Source organism: Sceloporus undulatus, chromosome 4, assembly GCF_019175285.1.
Source record: "Sceloporus undulatus isolate JIND9_A2432 ecotype Alabama chromosome 4, SceUnd_v1.1, whole genome shotgun sequence".
In the NCBI taxonomy this organism is placed as follows: Eukaryota; Metazoa; Chordata; class Lepidosauria; order Squamata; family Phrynosomatidae; genus Sceloporus; species Sceloporus undulatus.
Genome location: NC_056525.1, coordinates 10337824 through 10359435, shown reverse-complemented (window position 1 = coordinate 10359435; position 21612 = coordinate 10337824). Strand labels below are relative to the sequence as shown.

The 21612-nt window shown below is 41.6% G+C and overlaps 1 pseudogene; it reads left to right on the top strand.

Moving 5' to 3' along the window:
* The first annotated feature begins 2381 nt into the window (after positions 1–2381).
* LOC121929281 overlaps positions 2382–21612 on the top strand; it is a 44797-nt pseudogene continuing 25566 nt past the window's right edge.

Below are 21612 nucleotides of genomic sequence, written 5' to 3'. Positions count from 1 at the left end.
TATTTCAGAGTGACAAAACATTGATAGGATTTCAGGCAGCACCTGTAAGGAAAGGTAAATGGGAACACAGCCTAGGGAGAGGTGAAGGTATTTGCATTTGCAATGGGACTCAATCTCTATTCAGAGGAAATGCGAAGAACCGGGGGAAGGAAGGAGTAAGCAGCAAACCCATTTCCTTTTTATTTTATTAGCACCTAGGCATTAAGAGTCCATCAAAGTCCATTTTTAAAAATGAATGGAAGGAGAACAAGGTGGGGACCGTCCTAGCCTCCCATTGGAGGGAGTTTAAAAGTTTGGGAACAGCCAGCAAGAAGGCCTTCTCCCTCATTGTCCTCAAACTAGCCTAAGATGGTGGTGGGACAGAGAGAAGGACCTCTCCGGGTGACCTTAAAGCCCTAATGGACTCATAAAGGACGTTCAGATAGTCTGGCCCCAAACCATATAGGGCTGTATAGGTCATCACCTGCACTTTGAATTGTGCCCAGAAACAAACCAGCAGCCAGTGAAGCTGTTGCAACAAGGGAGGTATGTGCTCCTTGTAGCCAGTCCTAGTTAACAACCTGGCGGCAGCTCTTTGAGCCAGCTGACATTTCCCAACACTTTTCAAAGGCAGCCCCACATAAACCCCATAGCAGCAATGCAAATGGGATGTAACAAAAATGAAATAATTGAATACAGGACTTCATATTTAAGCATTCAGTACATACTTGTGTATTAATAATAATAATAGGATTTATTTATATGCCGCCCAATCACTGGAATCTGGGCGGCTTACAACAGCGGGGATAATAGACAGTTCCCTGCCCTCAGGCTTACAATCTAAAAAGACACGACACAAAAGGAGAAGGGAATGGTGAGGGGGGGGTGTTATTAAGTAGGTATTGCTTGAGGATATAACTAAAACCAACCTTATCAATAGAAATAAATTATATTAAAAATTAACAGTAGAAATACATCATATTAAAAACAGCATTCATTTAAAATGGTTTTAAAAACATAACAGGGACATCACAACGGGGATGTGAGGAGTGTGGACCACACCAGGTGACACTCTAAGGGGGGATGACACCACTGCTCCCCAAACACCTGCATTTGACAGAAACAGGTTGTGGCAGCACAGTGGAAGAGATAGTGTGAATGGGGCAAGGCTCAATGGGAGGAGAAAAGAGGCCTCAGATTTTAATTTTTTTTGATTAAATTTTAAAAATTATTTTTAATTTTTCTTTTAAAAATCACATTTTACCACATTTTAACTGCATGAAGTTATGTATGCATAAATACATTTAGGCTGTGCGTATGATGTTGCAATTTAAAGGTATAGTTTTAATTTTGCCAGTTGTTTATGTCATAACTTAGTGATATATGTGAATCATGTTTTATGAGTAACAACAGTACAAAAACATTACTAATGATTCTGTATGGTGTGGTATTGGAGGACGTCAGGGGTGGTGGTGACACCATGAGTTACCATACTGATTGACGCCAACCCTATTGACGCCATTGATAACGGATCAGAAAAAAGCACAGTACCTAGGATTCATCCGCATGACAGAATTAATCCAGTTTGACATCACTTTAACAGCCATGCTAAATATTATGGATTTCTGGAAACTAATTTGTTCTGGAACCCGAAGTCTGGTACTACAACAAACTACAGTTCCCAGAATTTCCATAGCATTGAGCCATGGCAGTTAAAGTGGTGTCAAACCAGATTATTTCTGCCGTATGGATGCTGCCCTAGTCTCCTGCTATCATCATGTATTGTCAAGAAGCCTGCCTGATAATTGAAGAAGAGCAAAGAACAAGTCAACATCACCTACTGTGATTTGACAGCATGGGAGCAGCCACCCAAATAAACTTGTGATGGTGGTAGGAATGAAAGACAGCCTTCCTCTGAGGACCCCAGACTTCAAACAGGCTCATATGGGGAACTCCACAACTCTGTGGGGACCAGGACCTTTGTCTCCTAGTTCTCAGTTTGCAGCACCGCATTGGCTTTCTCTTTGTGCCATGTTTGCAGGACTCCCAAGAAACGTCTGACTTTTTTTTTGGGGGGGGGGGGGAATAGGATGCTGAACCAAACTTTGGAAAAAATGTCTTATGGGTTTTGGCTCCCCAAATCCCCCATCCTGGGCTTCCTGGGTGTTGTAACTTTTTTGGATCTCTGTGCTGTATGAGTTGCATGGACAAGGGCAGCTCTTTATGACTTGTTGTGTTGGCTTTCTCCTCTAGGAGGTAAGCCCTCTTTTACTTAATGTGTACCTACCTGGCTGCTCCCAGTTAAGGAGGAGCTGAATCTGGGGAAAAGTAGGAGGCAGGCCTTGTTCAGTTTTTTTGCTTTTCAGCTGCCTCCCTCCTCCTTTCTCTTTTTCCAGGGGAACTGTAAGCAGCAGCCTGGACTGGCTCTTCTAATGAAGTGCTAATAAGATGATTGTGGCAGGAAACTGTACTGGATGCAGAAAGGCGAAGCAATTCCAGGAAAGCTGCCAAGACACTTGCACTGGAGTGCTGTCCTTCTGCTGGTTGATCTCTTGCCACTGATGGGCTGGAATGGACAACCTCAGCAGCATCCTAAAGCAGAAAGCCACCGAGAGGCAACACAGAGCTGAAGTCATGATTGCAGGCGAACAACTCAGGTATATTATGCATGAAACATTTTCTCTCTTTCAACCCATCCTCTCTTTGAGAACCTGCCTTTTTCTTTCTTTTGAAAGTATCCAGGTGTCACTACATGAGTGATACTCAAACTTTATCCTAGGGATCCCGTTAAGGTATATATGCGGACATTGTGCCCTCCCTCACTCGATAGGAATAAAAATATTTGTTTATTTAGTGTGCGTACAGTCGGCCCTCTGTATCCGCAGATTCGTCACCCACAGATTCAAGCATCCCTAGCTTGAAAATATCCAAAAAATATTTAAATTCCAAAAAGAAAACGTTAATTTTGCCATTTTATATAAGGGACATAATTTTACAATACAATGCTATTGTATGTAATGGGACTTGAGCGTCCACGGATTTTGGTACCCACAGGGAGTCCTGGAACCAAATCCAAGCAGATACAGAGGGCCCACTGTATTTTCATTCGCACGTTCATGTATGTTCCTATTTCAACATTTTATAAGGAAAGAACATCATTCAAATTAGAACAGTTTTATTTAAGTAAATTTAGTATTGAACTCAACATGTGTAAATTTTACACTTTAAAAAGTTTGGGAAGAAGAGGAGGCAGAGGAAGGACCTAAATCTCCAAGTTTTGCACCCATCATGCACCCCTCTTTAGCAACCTTTGGTCCCTATGGGGGTCCAATCCCACCATTTGAGAACCAGTGCACTATACAACACTTTGTGTGTTTTATACATAAAAACAAAGGGAAGTAGATGAGCCAGTGTGGTGAAGTGGTTTGGGTGTTGTACTACAACTCTGGAGAGCCAGGTACAGATACTTGCTTGGCCTTGGAAACCCACTGGGTAACCTTGGGCAAGTCACCCTCTCTCAGCCTTAGAGGAGGACAGTGGCAAATCCCCTCTGAAGAATTCTGCCAAGACAATCCTGTAATAGATTCGCCTTAGGGTCACCATAAGCCGGAAGTGACTTGAAGGCAAACAATATGCCCAGACAACACAAACTAGAGTAGGACCACCCTGCCCCTGGCTTCACATCTCTTTCTGCTCTTAGATTGGTTTGTAGAACAGAGGCTCTCCCCTAAATTGTTTTCCTAAGAATTAAAGTTAAGTGAGAGAAAATCTGCAGATATGTTTTGTGTGTGTGTGTGTATTACATGCAAGTGGGTATACATCTTATCTAAAAACAAAAACCTACATATATAATATAAAAACTGATAGCTTTGTATTTCAGCATTCTACAAATAAATTCCCCCATAAATAGAAGTACTGTATTTAAAATTTTCAAACTGTGAGGATGACTCAGTAGTTGAAAAAGCTTGGAAAAATAACTTTTTGGGTTACAGCATCCTGAATTTCTCAGCCAGCATGGCCAGTGGATTCTAGGAGTAGTAATAGGTATTCTCAAGAGGGAATGGAGGCTATCAAAATTATTATTATTTTTTTTTTGGGGGGGGGGGGAGTTTGAAAAATGGATATGTTATTGTCATGTACATTCAAGTGATGGTGACTCTACTGTAAGGCTTTCTTGGTAATATTTATGCAGAGGAGGGTTGTCATTGCCTTTCCTCTTAGACTGAGAGTGTAACTTGCCCAAGGTCACCCAGTGGGTTTCTGTGCCAAGCAGGGATTCAACCTGTGGCCTCCCAGAGTCCTAGTCCAATGCTACTACCATAATACTATGTAATCCAGTAATCTAGTAAAGTCAAATGTACGAACAGATTGGGATTCCATGCTGCACTTTAGAGTCACAAGTTGGAAAAGACTGTGGAAATAATAACAGTTGGGTTCCATGATTGAAATTTTGAGTTCAAATCTTGCTGTGGTCTCTCTTTGACATATGATTACAGCACTTTGATGTGCCTCTGTCCCATCACATAAAAGTCCACCACATAACAAAAATCATGGCTAATACTAATGGTTAATAACATTAATAGAATCATAGGATTTGAAGGGTTCTCATGGATCAACTCCAACCCTCTGCTCAATATAGGATCTCCAGCTCTAGAACATCTCCAGCAGATAGCTGTCCCAGCCTCTGAGGACATCCAGAGAAGTATACCCCACCACCTCTCTAGGCAATTGATTCAGTTGCCAAATCATCCTTAGAGGTTCCTTCTAATATTTAACTGAAATTTAATGGTTAATTTTAACACTAATAGTGATGATGATTTTTATTTTTTGTATCTTGCCTGTCTTCCAACATGAGGCCCAACATGGTTTACCACAAGGCTAAAATAAGACACAGCTAAAAGCCTGATAATAAAAAAGTTGTGTCTGTGTGAGCGCATGTATATATGCACACGTGTGCATATATGATTCTATGATTCTAAGTCGCCTATCGACTTCTGGCGACCTCATGAATTTTATAAGGTTTTGCCAGATAATTAAATCAATGATCTTATTAAAACACCAATAATTTAAAAGAGTGCAATTAATTTAAAAACATAATAAAATTAAAAATATAGCACATACATAGCTCATAAAAAGACTCCTTGCAACCAATTAATCCTTAAAGGTTTGTTTCAGGGGGCGAGGGTGACCTCTTATCTTTCTGATGAGAAAAGAGAGCAAAGAGGGGGCTTTAACTTTGATAAGCCAGAGCTGGAAAGCTCAGGTAGATATAAGGAGCCCCACCCAGCCTTCTTGCAGCCATCCCTGTTAGTGCTGAAGCCCCTGCTGCCCCAGCCCGGTGTTTTTCCAGGCATTTTGCCGCTTCTCTTTGGTCTGGAAAAGGGGTGCCCTGGGGCCTTAGGTGCCTAGTGCACCCTGGTGAGGCCGGCAGTACAGAGGAGAAAGGGGTGGTCCATTTCCCCTCTGCATCGTTGGCATGGCTGTTTGGTTGCCGCGCCAATGATGCATGTGCCGAAAGGGAGCTCCATTGTAGAGTTCTTTTCCACACCGCCGCCAGGCCGCCATAAGCTGTCTGGGGCAGCGCAGAAACATGCCTGCTATCATGTTGATGGGACGCTGCCTTGATGCCACCGCTGGCACGTTGTAGGGTTAGGGACCGTGCAGTTGGTGCGCGGTCCCTAACTTTAAAATTGGCGCAGCCGCGCCGCTTTTGGGCCGTCTGTCTAGGCCCTTCATTTCCTTTTTTGGGATTTTAATAATAGGTATAAGGTCATTCTTTGGCCTTCCAGATATTGAACTGCAACTCCAGCATTCCTCACCAAGGTGGTGGGGGCTGACGGGATCTGCTGTACAACAACATTTGGAGGGCTCCACAATAACCACTTCTGATAGAAGGAAACAGAGAGACCTGTGAAATATCAAAATCTCTGTAAAATTCTTGCTGCAAGATAAATGCCTGAATGTCACTCTTGTAGCTGCCAAATTTCTCTCTGAGGCAGCTAGGACTAGAACCTTCTATGTATACAGGGACAATTAGAGTTGAGCAACTTCTATAATATTTTTGTATTATTGTGGGGAATTTCATTTTGGGGAATCTGATGACATGTAATTTGTGGGTCTGTGGACCATAATAAATTATGTTTGACCGACTGACATAAAACCTAAAGCAGTTTTTGAACACTGACATCTGGACTGCTTGATGTCACACTAGTTCAGGGGTCGGCAACCCCTGGCCTGCGGGCCGGATCCAGCCCCGCGAGGCCTTGGGACCGGCCTGAGCCCAGTCCTGCCACCAATTGCTGCCGGCGCGGGGCCTTTGGCCACTCACGCAAGAGGCCAAAGGCCCCGCGCTGGCGGCAATCGGCGGCAGGACCGGGCCTCTCGCGCGGGGCCTTTGGCCTCTCGCGTGAGAGCTCAAAGGCCGCTCATGTGAGGGCGCAGGGCCTTTGGCCTCTCGCGCTAGCGGCCCTCTGCCGACGGACAGGCAGGGGGCAGGGGTCGTCCTCCTCCTTCCCATCCTTCCCTACCCGCAGCCGTGGGCAGGGAAGGAAGGGAGTGTGGGGGTTGTCGTCCTCCTTCCCATCCTTCCCTACCCGCAGCCGTGGGCAGGGAAGGAAGGGAGTGTGGGGGTCGTCCTCCTCCTTCCCATCCTTCCCTACCCGCGGCTGCCAGAGAGCCGTGAGGAGGGAAGGAAGGGGGCAGAGGAAGAGGAAGAGGAGGAGGAGGGAAGAGGGAGGAAGGAAGGAAGGAGCAGGAGGAGGAGGGAGGAAGGAAGGAAGGAGGAGGAAGCAGGAAGAGGAGGAGGAAGGAGGAGGAGGAGGAAGAAGAAGAAGAAGAGTAGCAGCAGCAGGAGGAGGATTTCCCTTCCATTTGTACAGGTCTGCTCTGTTTTAACAATGATAATGGTGATGATGATGATGATGATGATGATGATGATATCAGTCAGTTTCTGAGACATGCACTCACTCTTTCTGAAGGTGAGACAGTGTGACTTTCCAAAGTGCATTTCTTTGTATTTTCGGTGCTTTTAATGCTAAAAGTCTGCTTTAACAATGATAGTGATGATGATGATGATGGTGATATTGATATCAGCCAGCTTCTGAAGCACAAATGTCGTCCATTTTGATCATGCCTAAGAAACATGCATTTATATTAACATTTTTTAAAAAGCATCAAATTTTTTCGCATGTCCTCCATTTTTTAAAAATGTGTCCTACATTTGAAAATGTTGCCCTATATTATTTAATTATTTATTTATTTTTTGGCTTCGGCCCCCCCAGTTGTCTGAGGGACAGCAACCCGGCCCCCGGCTTAAAAAGGTTGCCTACCCCTGCACTAGTCCCTTTTAACTGGAATTATTTTCCTATGTTTACTTGCTTCTTACCAGACTTTGGAAGATTTGTCCATGCTGGCAAGAAAATTATTAGATTAGTATTTCAGAAAAGTACCTTTTCCCAGATCCACCTTTTAAAAAGTGAAGACTCTGCACAACATTGGTCCAATCTATAACCTTCCTGTGTTGTCTTTTTGTGTTTTTCTGATCTGACACATGCCCATTTTTAAACAAAATTTGACCTACAATCCAATTGTAGTATCAGGCTCTCCAGAGTGAACAGGTCAAACATAATTAGGGCTTTTCAGGGTTAACGTCATTTTCAATCAAAATTTGTCTATGTGTTTAATTAATCCCATTTTATTTCTACCTGTTCTGCAAATCTAGGGAATTAGTGATGAATTGCTTCTTCCAAATGTAAACTCCCTTACATTTCTTTTCAATTATTAGAGCAGTAACAATGTAAGGCAATTCTGTTCTCCTGGTCTCTTTCGAAAGGAAAATGGGGGACACTTTACTAGTCCCCAAGCCCAGCTGAACTGGGAGTTATAATATCAGCAGAACTATAACCAGGAAGGTTTTAATCAATGCTGGAAATTGCCTTGCTTGTTTGGACCAACCTCTGAGTAAATATTATTGTATTTTGGCCATGAGAAAGGGCTTGGATGAATAAAACTCAATAGGAGTATATACTGAATATACTCAATAAGAGCATAGTGTCTAATCGAGGGAAGTATTAGTACCATGCTATTCTGCTTTGCTCAGACCACTGGAATATTATCTAGTTCTGGGCACCACAATTCAAGAAGAATGTTGACAAGCTGCAATGTGTCCAGAGGAGATCAATAAAAATGGTGAAAGGCCTGGAAACCATGCCCTATGAGGACCAGCTTAGGGAGCTGGGTATGTTTAGCCTGTAGAAGAGAAGTTTAAGAGGTGACGTGATAGCCATGTTTAAATAGTTGAAGGGATTTTATATTGAGGGTGGCACAAGCTTGTTTTCTGCAGCTCCAGAGAATAAGACAGAGAGCAATGGATTCAAGCTAAAGGAAAAGAGTCTCCACCTCAATATTAGGAAGAAGGTAAGAGCTGTTCAAGAGTGGGGTATGCTGCCTTGGAGTGTGGTGGAGTCTCCTTCTTTGGAAGTTTTTAAGCGAAGGTTGGATGGCCATCTGTCGGGAGTGCTTGGATTGTGTATTCCTTTGTAGCAGGGGGTTGGATTGGGTGGCTCTCGTGGTCTCTTCCAACTCTATGATTTTATGAAAACAGCACTACAGTGAGTCCAGAATTTTGTTAATGCATGACACCAGGGCAGGCAAGAAGCAAAAGGCCAAGGAGATAGCAGCTATGAAGGAAGGAAAGGCACTGAAGGAATAGGCTATTCAGAGTTGACAGGTTTTGTTTTGTCTTCCCTATGAACTATTGTACGAATCTGGAAAAGTGCAACCACTAGTGTAAATACCAAAAGGATTCCAGTCTTGAGCTGTGTGGCAACTCCATTTTAATTTCTCTTGTAGCTAATTTTATTTGTGTGTATAGGGCTTTTAAAGTGTGTCGGAAAGTTTACATGCACAGATCACAAAATGAGGCAGCATTCAAGAACCAAGATAACAAATAAAGGCCTGTTACAGACTGCCAAAATAAAGCTGCTTCAGGTCTCTTTGGAGGTATGCTATTTAAATGATGCATGCATCCTAAGAATCCGGAAGCTGTACCAAAGCTGCACTCCAATGCTTAGGAATGGAGTGTGGCTTTGGCGCGACCTCCGGACTCTTAGGACCCATGCATCATTTAAATAGCATACCTCTAAAGAGACCCGAAGCAGCTTTATTTTGGCAGTCTGTAACAGGCCAAAATGTTCTAAAAGCACCTGACTTAAATTGTGTAATTACAAAATCACGAAACACAAAAAACAATGAATGAATAAATTTTATGCACAGTTATAAACATAAAGAATAGCCAAACAATGCCAAAATATATTTCATGAAACAACATGCTAGAACAACATGCTGACCCAACAGGAACAAAGAGTACTTTGTTTAAACTTGACACAACCAGATGTAGACGAAATAAGGATGTAGATGGAGCAAATAGAACTAAGTATTATCCTGTTTCAAAAACTCTTCTTCAGGACCGATACTGTTTTGAAGAAACTGTTGCTGTGAATAGTAAAAAAAACACAAACACAATAACAGTGAAATAACTGGAAAGATAATATGTTAGCAAACCTAATGAACCATTAAAATGGTTTAAAGAGGAATAGGACAAGTCAGAGTAAGGCAACAAGGATGACAAGAGGTATGAAGAACACAACATATGAGGAGAGGTTGAGGGAGCAGGACATGTTCAGTCTGATGGAGAAGACTGAGAAGCAACATGATTGCACTTATTAAATATATTGCGCCTGCATCATACATGGCTTTCAGCTTATGCCGAAAGCCATGCAACGGAAGGGGCAATGGCACACCCTCTGTGCCACACCATGCCATGTGCACGAGCCCCATTGCTTTCAATAGGGCTCGAGCATACATGGTATTTGCTTTATGTGGGTGGTCGGGAACAGATCCCCCGGGTAAGGAAAGGGCGCACTGTACGTCAAAGGCTGTCAAAGAGAGGAGGGTATAAGTTTTTCTCTGTTGTCCCAGCGTGATGGTTTGAAGTTACAGGAGAGTAGATTCTGATTGAACGTTAGAAGGAACTTCTTGATAGCAAGAGTGGTTAAGCCATGTAACCAGTTGCCTAGAGACGTAGTAGGGTCTCTTTATCTGGATGTCTTAAAAAAAAAAGGTTAGACAACTGCTTTGCTGGGGATGCTCTAATTAGATTTCTTGCACCGAGTGGAGAGTTGTATTCTATAGCCCATGCTGCCCCTTCCAATTCTACACTTTTATGTTTGAAAATATAGGCTGTAATGAGTGATAGTTACCTGCAAGTGATGAGAGGAAACTCTTTCAAACTGCCTCAGAACAGAATGAATGATGAGTCAGAAAGAAATCCTACTGACTAATTCATAGACTATGGATAAAAGAAAATGAAAAGCTACAGAGCATTAGTTACAAATCTGCAAGAAAATTACATGTTTGCACCTGTGTATACAATTTTAGTGTTCCTTTAGTGTTTTTGTGTTCATCTAGTGTCTCTGTGGCCCTGGGTTTTGCATTCCTAAGAGCTAGAAGCCTGCTATTTTTTTTTTAATGAAAGTTAAATTTCAGATTCTTTGCCAGAAATGTTTTGAACAATTGTTTGAACAGGCATGATGAAAATAACTTAAGATGCTGGTTATGACCTATGAGGCCCTATATGGCTTGGCTTCAGGCTATCTGAAAGTCTAATATGAGTTTGCCTGTGTTGTAAGATTCAAAGCCCACCATAATCACAGGCGCATTTGTTGAAGAGGTGGGAGAGAGCCTTCTCAGTGGCTATTATTATTATTATTATTATTAACCTTTATTTATAAAGTGCTGTAAATTTACACAGCGCTGTACATACAATCTTTTTAATTGGACGGTTCCCTGCCCTCAGGCTTACAATCTAAAAAGACACGACACAAAATGAGAAGGGAAAGGTGGTGGGGAAGGGGCCTCTCTAGTAGGATAATACATATAAAATACATAGCAATACAGGAAATGATTCAATAAAACAGATGACAAAAGAACATCAAATAGCAAGTGACAATTATGCAATGCCTGGGAACGCTGCCCTGAACAGGATGGTCTTCAACTCCGTTTTGAAGCTGGTTAAAGAAGTGATGGCTCTTGCTTGCGGGGGAAGAAGGTTCCAGGAGTGAGGGGCAGCGAGTGCTCCAGGACTTTGGAATTCCCTATCACAAGATGCTAGATCAGTTCCCTTTTTGTTTTCTTCCCACTGGCAGGTAAAGATATTTCTGTTTATTCAAGTCTTTGGGTGTTAGCTGTCTGATGCAGGAGGTCTTGTGTGTTTCATTGGAATAGCCTTTTAAAAAACTGTTCAAATTACAGTCACTCCTCCACATTTGTGAATTAAGCATTCACAGATTTGATTATCCACAGATTACCGTATTTGCCATTGCCACTGAAAAAAAAATATATCCCCCCCTAGGCATCTGTACAATACAATTTTATGGTCAGCCTCCACCAAATGTTGACCACAGAGTCATGCTAGTGAACCTAAACAGATGCCTCAAAAAGTATTCTTTGGGATAACAACAACAACAACAACAACAATACCAGGCCAATACTCACAGTTTTTCCACTTTTATGGGGTTTAGGGGGCTGTGCCTCTAACCCCCATGAAAGCTGAAGGACAAATGTAATACATTTAATACGATTGTTAATTGTGGGTTTTTTTAAACCTTTGTGTTATCCATTGTTTTATTTGTAGTTTGCTTTTACTCACATTGTGAGCTTCCTGGCTTTCATATTTTGAGAAAGGTGCCATATCAATAAATAATATTTCATTGCCAGCAGAGAAAAGAGGCATACACCATATCTTTGAAATAATAATTCTAAAAAATCCTGATAAGAATTCCAAAAACCTCTCAAGTTGGAAGAATACCTGTGGTTTTTCTGCCATGTAGAGGGCATTTCGGGATACAGTCTTCACTGTCTGAGATCTTTAAAAGCAGGATAGTGTTCATAGGTGCATGCAAGGTGAATGCAAGCAGTCATGACCATCAATAGCAATGGACTTGGCTAGAATGGCCTGTAATTTTGTGGTGGAGGAATGTGTTGGGTAGGGTCAGAGGGAGCACACAAAACCATTTTGATGAGTTTAGCTCAAGGGAGATGTTGACAATGATAGGACTTGGGAAAGAGTCATTTTCTGTGTGTTTTTTGGGTTGGGAAGCCAACATAAAATTATATCATATTTGGGGGGGTGGGGACACTCCTGCTAATACAGTAATATGTATTATTTATAGAATCCCTAAAAAGTTCCTATATATAGTATTAATATGTCGTATTACACAAGAGAAACCGTGCTAATTTTTTTGCTTTAAAAAAAGAACAGCTGGCCCTCCATATCCACGGGATCTTTATCTGTGGCCATCTATAGCTTAAAAATATTCTTAAAAGCTATAAATTACAAAAAGCAAACCTTAATATTGCCATTTGATATAAAGCACATCATTTTACTATGCCATTGTATTTAATGGGACTTGAACATCCAGAGATTTTGATATCCACTCCAGCAGATACCAAGGTGCTGCTCTAGTAAGTGACTAAGACCTTGCATTACATTGTAGCAACAAGGAAAGAAAAGAAGAATGATATTTTCCATGCTGCTAAGAATGAGAATTAAGTGGCTGAGCTAACATAGCTTGGAAAAGTTAATTTTGGTCCAATGCTGGATGGGAGTTGTAGCCCAAAATTAATGTTCCTACGCTGTGTCTGTGCTTGTTTGTCTCCTACTTGTGAAACCAAAGAAAATCAAAGAAATGTTAAGAAGTGCAGCTTAAGAACATAAGAAATAGTTCTAGAATTCTGTTTCCAACAAAATGATGACAGGTGTTGTTTTAGGGAAGCCCACAAGCAGGAGATAAAGTCAACACCCTTCTCCAATATCTGTTGCCCAGAAACTGGATTTCCGAGGTACTAGACCAATCTGCCACACATTGTTGCAGTGTGGAGTATTTCACTTTCTCAACTAGCTAGCCATTTTCTCCTCTATGATGCACCAGTCCAAGTGGAACCTTTCACAGCCCAAGATGTTTTCAAGAAGCTGCATTCTAGGAGTTGTAGACCATTTCTCCCACCTTTTTACAAGCTCTAGTTCCATCTAGGATCTGTTTCTCCCTGCCCAGATCAGGGACAGGCTGGCCATTGATTTCCAAAGGCTGCCCTTGCCATGCCTGGGGAATCCGGGAAAAGGTGGTGTATGTCACAAGCAGAGCAATTAGTATTCACAAGCAGAAGGTGAGCAACAACCAGCCCCATACCTTTATCATCTGACAGGTCTATCAGAGAAATAAAGCATGCTTAGGCATCTTTGATATTTTAAAATATGAAATAGGTTTACTCACAAATATTAAAGATTTCCTAGCGTCTCATGGTAGGAGGCTCTGTATCATGTACACCTCAAACATGAAGGAGAAAGAATCATAGAATCATAGAATCATTGAGTTGGAAGAGACCACAAGGGCCAGCCAGTCCAACCCCATTCTGCCATGCAGGAACTCACAATCAAAGCATCTCTGACAGATGGCCATCCAGCCTCTGCTTAAAGACCTCCAAAGAAAGAGACTCCACCACACTCTGAAGGAGTGTGTTCCACTGTCAAACAGCCCTTACTGTCAGGAAGTTCCTCCTAATGTTGAGCTGGAAGCTCTTTTCCTGGAGTTTCCATCCATTGTTCCTGGTCCTGTTCTTTGGAGCAGCAGAAAACAAGCTTGCTCCCTCCTCAATATGACATCCCTTCAAATATTTAAACAGGGCTATCATATCACTTCTTAACCTTCTTTTCTCCAGGCTAAACATCCCCAGCTTCCTAAGTCGTTCCTCATAGGACATGGTTTCCAGACCCTTCATGAGAGAGAGAAAGGATAGCCCACTACAAACTGGAAGAGAAACTCATACTAACTGATGCAGGAAAAGAGAAGGTGTGCCTAAGATCAACAAACTGGAAATGGTATTAATACATGTTATGCCTAAACTCTCACAGAGACATGCAAACTAGAAACTACTGACTATAGGCATGCTAAAGCTTCTATCTTGGACATTTGCATTGCCAATTGTCAATGGCAAGATTTCTATGGTTGCTGTATGTCAGCCTGATACACCTATTTTGCTAAAGTTTTACTGTCTCACATTGTCCTTCGATTCTCCTCCCTCCTTTCTTTCCTTTTTTTTCTCCCTTCCTTCTGTTCTTGTTCTTTTAACTTTGCATAGAACCTGGAATAAGGGAGCAAGGGTTTCAAGCTCCCTATAAAACTGGGAGGGGGTATAACCCCCAATTATTTGGCAAAAGTAGACCACTAAAAATATAGCTGAGCAATAGAAGTGTACAGAAATACAGATGTGTACTAAATGATCAAGCACTATTAAATATGAAGGAGTGATTGTCCTTGAGGTCTCCCAAGAATAATAAAGTCTGCCTGCAATCTATCCTATGCATGTTTATTTGGGAGTGACACTGAACACATGGAGGGCACTTTTATCCTACGGACTTGGTACTTTTAAGAGTTTTCATATTTAAGGATGTAACAGTGATAACTGACCAGAAAGATAATTTGCTGTCCTTCTTTAAGAATCTGCAAGTATGAAAAATTAATAACAACATGCCAGCCAGCTCAACACACCTTAAAAACAGTGCTGGGGTCCCTATAACACTCTTACACAAAGAGATTCCTGTGTGTGTTGTGTGCCTTCAACTTGTTTCCGATTTATGGCAACCGTAAGGTGAACCTATAATGGGGAAGGTTTGTTCAGAGGAGGTTTGCCATTGCCTTCCCCTGAGGCTGAGAGCATGTGATTTTCTCAAGATCACCCAGTGGGATTCATGGCCAAGATGGAAATCGAACCCTGGTCTCCAGAGTCATTGTCCAGCACTCAAACCACTATGTCATGCTGGCTCAAGAGATTCCTACTTTTATAGGAAGATTTCTGGTCTTTTATAGCTTCTTTGGCCAACCACTCTGGCTTAATTTTGGATACAAAGGAGTCAGATGATTGGAATGTACTAGAATTCTCTCTTCTCCTATGCATATTAGATGCAGGCAATAACTGGAAAGTGCTAATGCATTTCATTGATCATTAGTGAGCTTAAAAATCTTATCCATGCCTGTTTACTTTGCAGAGGGCCAATTGTTTCCCTTGCTAAATTACCATTAAATTGCCCTTTGCAATCCCACTTATATCTCCAATCAATATTCTGTTTACTTTTGCATTGGATGGGTGAGATTTTTAATTTGTTGAGCTGATGTTCCCATTTATGTTAGAAGAGTAAAAGAAAACAAAGTCCCACATGCTGTGTGATGGTCCAAAAACTTTAAGCCTTTTTAAGATGATAATTTTTTTTTTGGACCATCAGACAGCACATGGGACTTTGTTTCCTTGTACTCTTCTACTGTGAATAAGTGCTTTCCAGTTGTTGTTTTTTGTTTTGTTTCCATTTATGTTGACATCAGATGACTGCACGAATGGACTTGCCAACAAGATCCAGGGTTTTATCCCAGTTTTGGGCATGAGAGAAAAAGAAACAGCTGTATGAATTTTTGGAAATCTTATTTCTCAGCTGCTCCACTGAAACCCCTCCATTTGCTGCCCTTCTGTCCCTTCCTTATAATACATTCTTCTTCCCTTCCTACTTTCATTAGTGTACTGATTCTATGGAACTCTCAGAAAAAAAAATCACTGGATTAAGAGCTTCGATATTTGTTTCCCTGGGACAAATGAGGAGCTTCTGTGTTGGCTCGTGTAAAATAGTACTTCTCATGCAATCTGTTGTAGTGGACTGTCATTCCCCCCCCCCCCCCCACACACACAATGTGCCAGGAGTCAAATACCATGTTTGATCCATATTATTATCTTATTCACATATTCAAAGAATTAGTTGATTCTCTTCTTATCAGCTTTCATAAATGTCCAGCTTTCATACAGTCTTTTGAAGACTGATGGCTTAAGGGAGAAAGGACCTTACACAATGAACAGGATTTTTTCTACACTGTTTTCTTTTTTAGCAATAATTTAACTACCAACTACAAAGTAAGTATCTAATGAATTACTTTTCTTGCAAAATAGATTGGAATTCAACTGTCAAAACAAGCATAGCTAAATGGTTCAAGCATAAAAAATTAAAAATGTATTTATACTATCAAAAATGTTACAGTCTTTTAAAGCAGGACCCTTTCCCCTTGATCCATCAGTTTTCAAAGGCCTGATGAAATCAAAGTCTTCACCTGCCTATTGAAAGATAGCAAGAAAGGTGCCAGTCTGACCTCTCAGGGACTTAACAATGTCACTGTCCAGAATAACATAAGAAGTAGAAATGTTGTCACTTCATTGGTAGAATCAGCAACAGAGGCTAAGGGGCTTCTATGCCAATGGGGTGGTAAATCTATACTGGATTTTAGTCCAGATGTTTTAAAGTAGCTATCCAAAGTGCCAAAACCTGTTTTCAAAATAGTGTCATCAGCACCTTGGATAGCTTTTAAAACTTCAGGCTAAAATCTGAACTTGATAGACTTCCTCCACTGACCTTGTAGCCACCAGCCTGCACTGGTAATTACTAACATTTTGTACTTACTTTTAAAAAGCCTTTGCAGGCACTTTTAAAGGAATTTTGTCTCTCCACCCATGACCATATATACTCATGTATATGTTGGCCTCATGTATAAGTTGAGGGCAGATTTGGGGCCTCAAATTTTGGATTTTGATATGATCTGTTGATAAATTGAAGGTAAAACATAGAGGCATGTAACAAAGGATGTAAAGGACAAAGCAAAGGAAAACAATACCAAAGAACTTAGAAATTTCTGGCGACATAGCTTTGTGTTCACCTTAAAGCAATGGTTCTCAAACTTTTTGCCCTTCTTACCCCCTTTACATCTAAATGTGCGTGCCTGTCCGGGAAAGCAGCCAAAGGGCTGATAAGGCAACTAGTTCTCAAACAAACAACCCCCTCCCAGCACAGCAAAGTCAGTGTAAGCTACACAGTCCTAGAGAGTTGCAGTAGCTTTACCAAAAGGGATTACCAAGAGAATTGTCAGACGGTCCGAGGTTCAGGGTAACAGATAGGCAGGTCGATGAAGCAGTCCAAGGTCAAGGTTTCCGGGTATTCAAGACAAGAAGCCAAGGAGCCAGAGACAGAGTCTTTCCCCTAAAAGAGTCAGATATCCACTGGCAAAGAACCACACATGCTCCAGGTGCTTAAGAAGGCAAGGAGCTGGCCTTCAGCTGTGCCTGATTACGAAGACGCTTCTGATAAAGCCTCCGAGATCTTTGAAGGCCCTCTCTTTCTGCTCGACGCTCATTGAAGGTAGGCACACTGCCCAGATCCTCCTCCATGTCCATAGCCTTGGCACCAGGCAAACTTGACTGCTGAACCTCTGGAGGGGCCATAGACTCTGCTCCAGCAGAACTAGGGCCAGCCTCTGGCTCCTCCATTACAGGTTCAAGCCCCTGGGGCTCTGGCTCCTCCATTATAGGTTCAGATCCCAGAGGCTCTAGCTCATCCTCTGAGTCCTCCAAGCCATCTTCCAGGCTGGGCATGACAGCGCCACAATTCCCCTGCTCAATGTAGTATACACATAAAAATATTTTGTTTAGAGTGCAGATTTTCATTTGCACATTCATGCATATTGATATTTTAACATTTGATAAGGATATAATTTTGTTCAAATTAGAACAGTTTTATTTAAATAATTTCAGTACTTAGCATGTGTAAAGTTTACACATACCCTCCAGGACAGAAAAAGTTTGAGAGGAAGAGGAGGGGGGATCAGGGCCTCCAAATGTCCCACCCCACATGAGAAACACTTGTGTCTCCCCCCCCCCCCCAGAAGGTCCCACCCCACCATTTGAGAACCACTGTCCTAAAGGCTTGATAGATGAAGAGGAAACTATGGCAAATGGTAGTTCTGGGATGAGTGGGGGGAGGCACCTAGACACAGTTGGGACCAAGAAAACACACACATTTTGAAATATAAAAATAAAAATGTAAAGGCAAAAGTTAACGTACAGAATGAATTCTTATCAAATCATTGACCTATGGATTAGTCAAACCTGTTTTTTTTAGTCTATTTTTTTTTTTTACTAAATTTTCTAGACTTATACATGAATATATACAGTAGTAGTAAAAGTTTATTCGGTCATTGACCAGCAAAAGTATATACAGTAAGCTGCTTTCTTCTTTTCTGGCCATGTTTCCATCATTTCCTTCAGCCTCCCATATCCAAGAAGATGGTGGAGATAGATTCACTAACTAGAAGCCACCAGCCATTCATGGCTTTAGAAGAAAAACATCTTCTCATAGAAATAGAATTATAGAACTGAAAGGCATGATAAGGAACATCCAGTAAAACCCCCTGCAATGCGGAAGAAATACACAATCAAAGCATTCCGGACTTTTAGAACCTCCACAAAAAGAGACTCCATCATTCCAAAGTAGCATGTTCAGCTGTCAAACAGCTCTTACTGTCAGGAAATTCTTCCTGATGTTTAGGGGGAATCTCTTTTTGCGTAGTTTGAACCATTGGCTGATCATCAGTGCCTATTAAAGAAAAAAGTCTTTAGCTGGTAGCTTTTGTTGTTGTTTTGTTCAAAAAATTTCTGTCTGAGCTACATACACATGAAACACTGATGGCTATCTCTTTCCTTTAGACTGTGCAATAGCACTTTTGTTACCTTTGTTGAACAATGGCAATTGATGGAATTTAAGGGTATCAGTCTTACAGCTTGCATATGTACACACACATACTCAGAGCAAATTGTGTACGTAAAGTCTGTGCATGGGGTGAAGGACTAGAATATTATCAGAAATACCCTGAATGCAAACTTTAGTCTGCCAGCAGTGAGGTACTTTGACGTGTGTACAGTCTTTCTTTGTTTAAACAAAAACAAGCTTTGCAACAACCCCGGAGGCTATTTTGTTGGCATCAGATATCTGGAGATTTATTTTTGTTTAATATGCCAAGGCTTTGCCTTTGAACAAGATCATAGAGGAGAGCTCTGTCCTTCTATTGACCTTGACAAGGTAATAATGTCGCCCAGGCTGTTCTGGGATGAATGCCAGGTTTTGGTGAGAGTGAGTCTGTGCAAGAGAGATCTCTGCTAGATTTTGCTTTCTTTGGCCATGAAGGGTAAAGCATCTAAGGTGGCTTTGCTTCGATTTTTGTTTAAGGTGCTACAGGTGTCAGCATAATATTTGTTATACAGTGGATCCTTGTTATACGCTGGGGTTTGGTTCCAAGATCCCCCGTGTATAACAAAATCCGTGTATGCTCAAGTCCCATTGAATATAATGACATAGCAAAATGGTGTCCCTTATAAAAATGGGAAATCAAGGTAAATTTATACTATTTTGGAACATTTTCAAACCGTGTATGCTTAAATCCGTGCATAAAAAATCCATGTATAAGAAGAGCCGACTGTAGTTAATAGGGAATTCCATCAGAAACTGCTAAGCTAGAGATGAAGATGACATCCAGCATACCTTGTTCTTCATCTGACCAGTGAATCTCCTATGCACCTAGTGGATGGGTGGGCAACTTTGGTGGGCCCAGGGGACAGTTTCTATCCTGAGACTGTTCAGAGGGGCACACAAAGACAGCCAAAAATACAGGAAAAAAATAAAAAGTGCTTTGAGAATATATATTTTGTTGTTGTGTGTCTTCGAGCCATTTCCACGTTATGGTGACCCCAAGATAAACTCATCAGAGGGTTTTATGAAGCTGAGGGTGCTTGAAATGCCTAAGATCACCCACTGGGTTTCTATGGGCAAGTGGGTACTCAAACTACGATTTCCAGAGTTGTCACCCAACACTCAAACTAGTACACCATGAAGGCTCCAGTAGGGTGTATATTAATGAATATTAATATATGTGTGTATGTGTGTCATGTGCCTTCATGCTGTGGAGTTTTCTTGGCAAGATTTGTTCAGAGAAGGTTTGCCATTGCCTTCTCTTGAGGCTGAGAGAGGGTGACTTGCCCAAGGTTAACCAGTGGATTTAATGGCCAAGCTGGGAACTGAACCCTGGTCTCCAGAGTTGTAGTTCAACACTCAAACCACCACTCCATGCTGGCTCATAAATGATATTAAATGTTTTTTTTTAAAAAAAAACAGTAAGTAGATATGTGAAGTAGCCCTAGATAGGTTTTCTGTCAGTACGTCTAGACATATACAATGTTCTATTAAGATCAAGCTATCAATAATCTTAATGGAAAATAGCTAATGTAGCTAATATTGTTCCATTAGGACTGCATATAGATAAAAGGGTTCTCCCATTCAGTAGAGAGGCAGCCATATTGCCTTTTAGGAGTGGCCTTAGATACTCTTCCATCAGCAAGAGAGATAGATGAGTGTTCTATGTTAGGACTTGACCTAGATCATGGTTCTCCCTTTACTACCATTAGGAGGAGTGGGATAGCCTGCCATTACAATTAGCCATAGATAGGTGTTCTTCAATTAGGACTGGACCAAGATAGGTGTACTTCCATTAGGCAGAGTTAGGCAGCTATTTCAGGCAATGAAACTGAGTGTCGTAAAAGCAAATGGTTAATTATTTACTTTCTTAATGTATGTTTATTTCCAGGAATCAGGAGGAGTCCTTGTATCCCCCTCTACACACACCCACTCACACACTTAATCTCCCAAAAATCATGTGCTTGCTTTTGACTTATTTGCCTATAGACCTTGATTTTGCTAGAGAAGTCTCATTTGCAGTTTTGTCTCAGGAAGCAAAATGAGCATGGAAATTTACCATCTGATGAATCTAAGTTGAACCCTAGGCCTTGAGTAAAAAAAGCAAGGGCAGAAGAGAACACTGGACAGTGATGAATGTCTAGTAAAAGGACAGGGGGCAGAGAAAAAGCCCCAGAAATCCTTGGTCATGTTTTTCATTTGTTCAGAGCAGTTCAGGCAAGCAGTTGACCTTGCTAGAAAGCTTCACTCTGCACTCGTGATGGCTGAAATAATTGGGCCCTAGAGAGAACATAATAACTGAGATTGGCTAGACATGTTCCCACTATGTTCCCACTAGGTATGAGAGGCAAAAGACCTTGGTGTTTGGATGTGAAAGGCAAGTACTTTTTTTTTAATGTCACTGCTCTGAGATTTGACCTATGCTGGCTTGGAGAGATTCTAGAAGTTGTCGTCCAAAAAGATAACATTTCAAAGCTCTGCAGCCACCACTGCTCCTGTACTCAGCTCTTTTCCCCTTCTAGGCTTCGACTGCATGATGGCAAGCTTATAAAGGACAGACGGTACCACCTCCGCACCTATCCCAATTGCTTTGTGGCCAAGGAGCTCACTGATTGGCTGATTGACCACAAGGAGGCACCAGATCGAGAAACGGGCATTCGGTTGATGCAGAAACTCATGGACCATAACATTATCCATCATGGTTGGTGCTTGTCTCAGTTCTGATATTGCTCAGGAGGGTTCTTCTTAGTTGCATAGATGTACTCCAAACTGCTGATTTAGCAGTTTCTCCAACAGCTGAACAAGGGTCATCAGACACCTTGTGGAAATGAGGAGCAGTAACATTTCTGGATCTTAAAACCAGGGTTGGTTAACTGGTAATCCTCCAGATATTGTTGGGCTGTATTGGGGATAGAAAAAAAATTTCACTGGTCTTACTGCTTTTGAAAGTCCATTAGGCCCTTGAT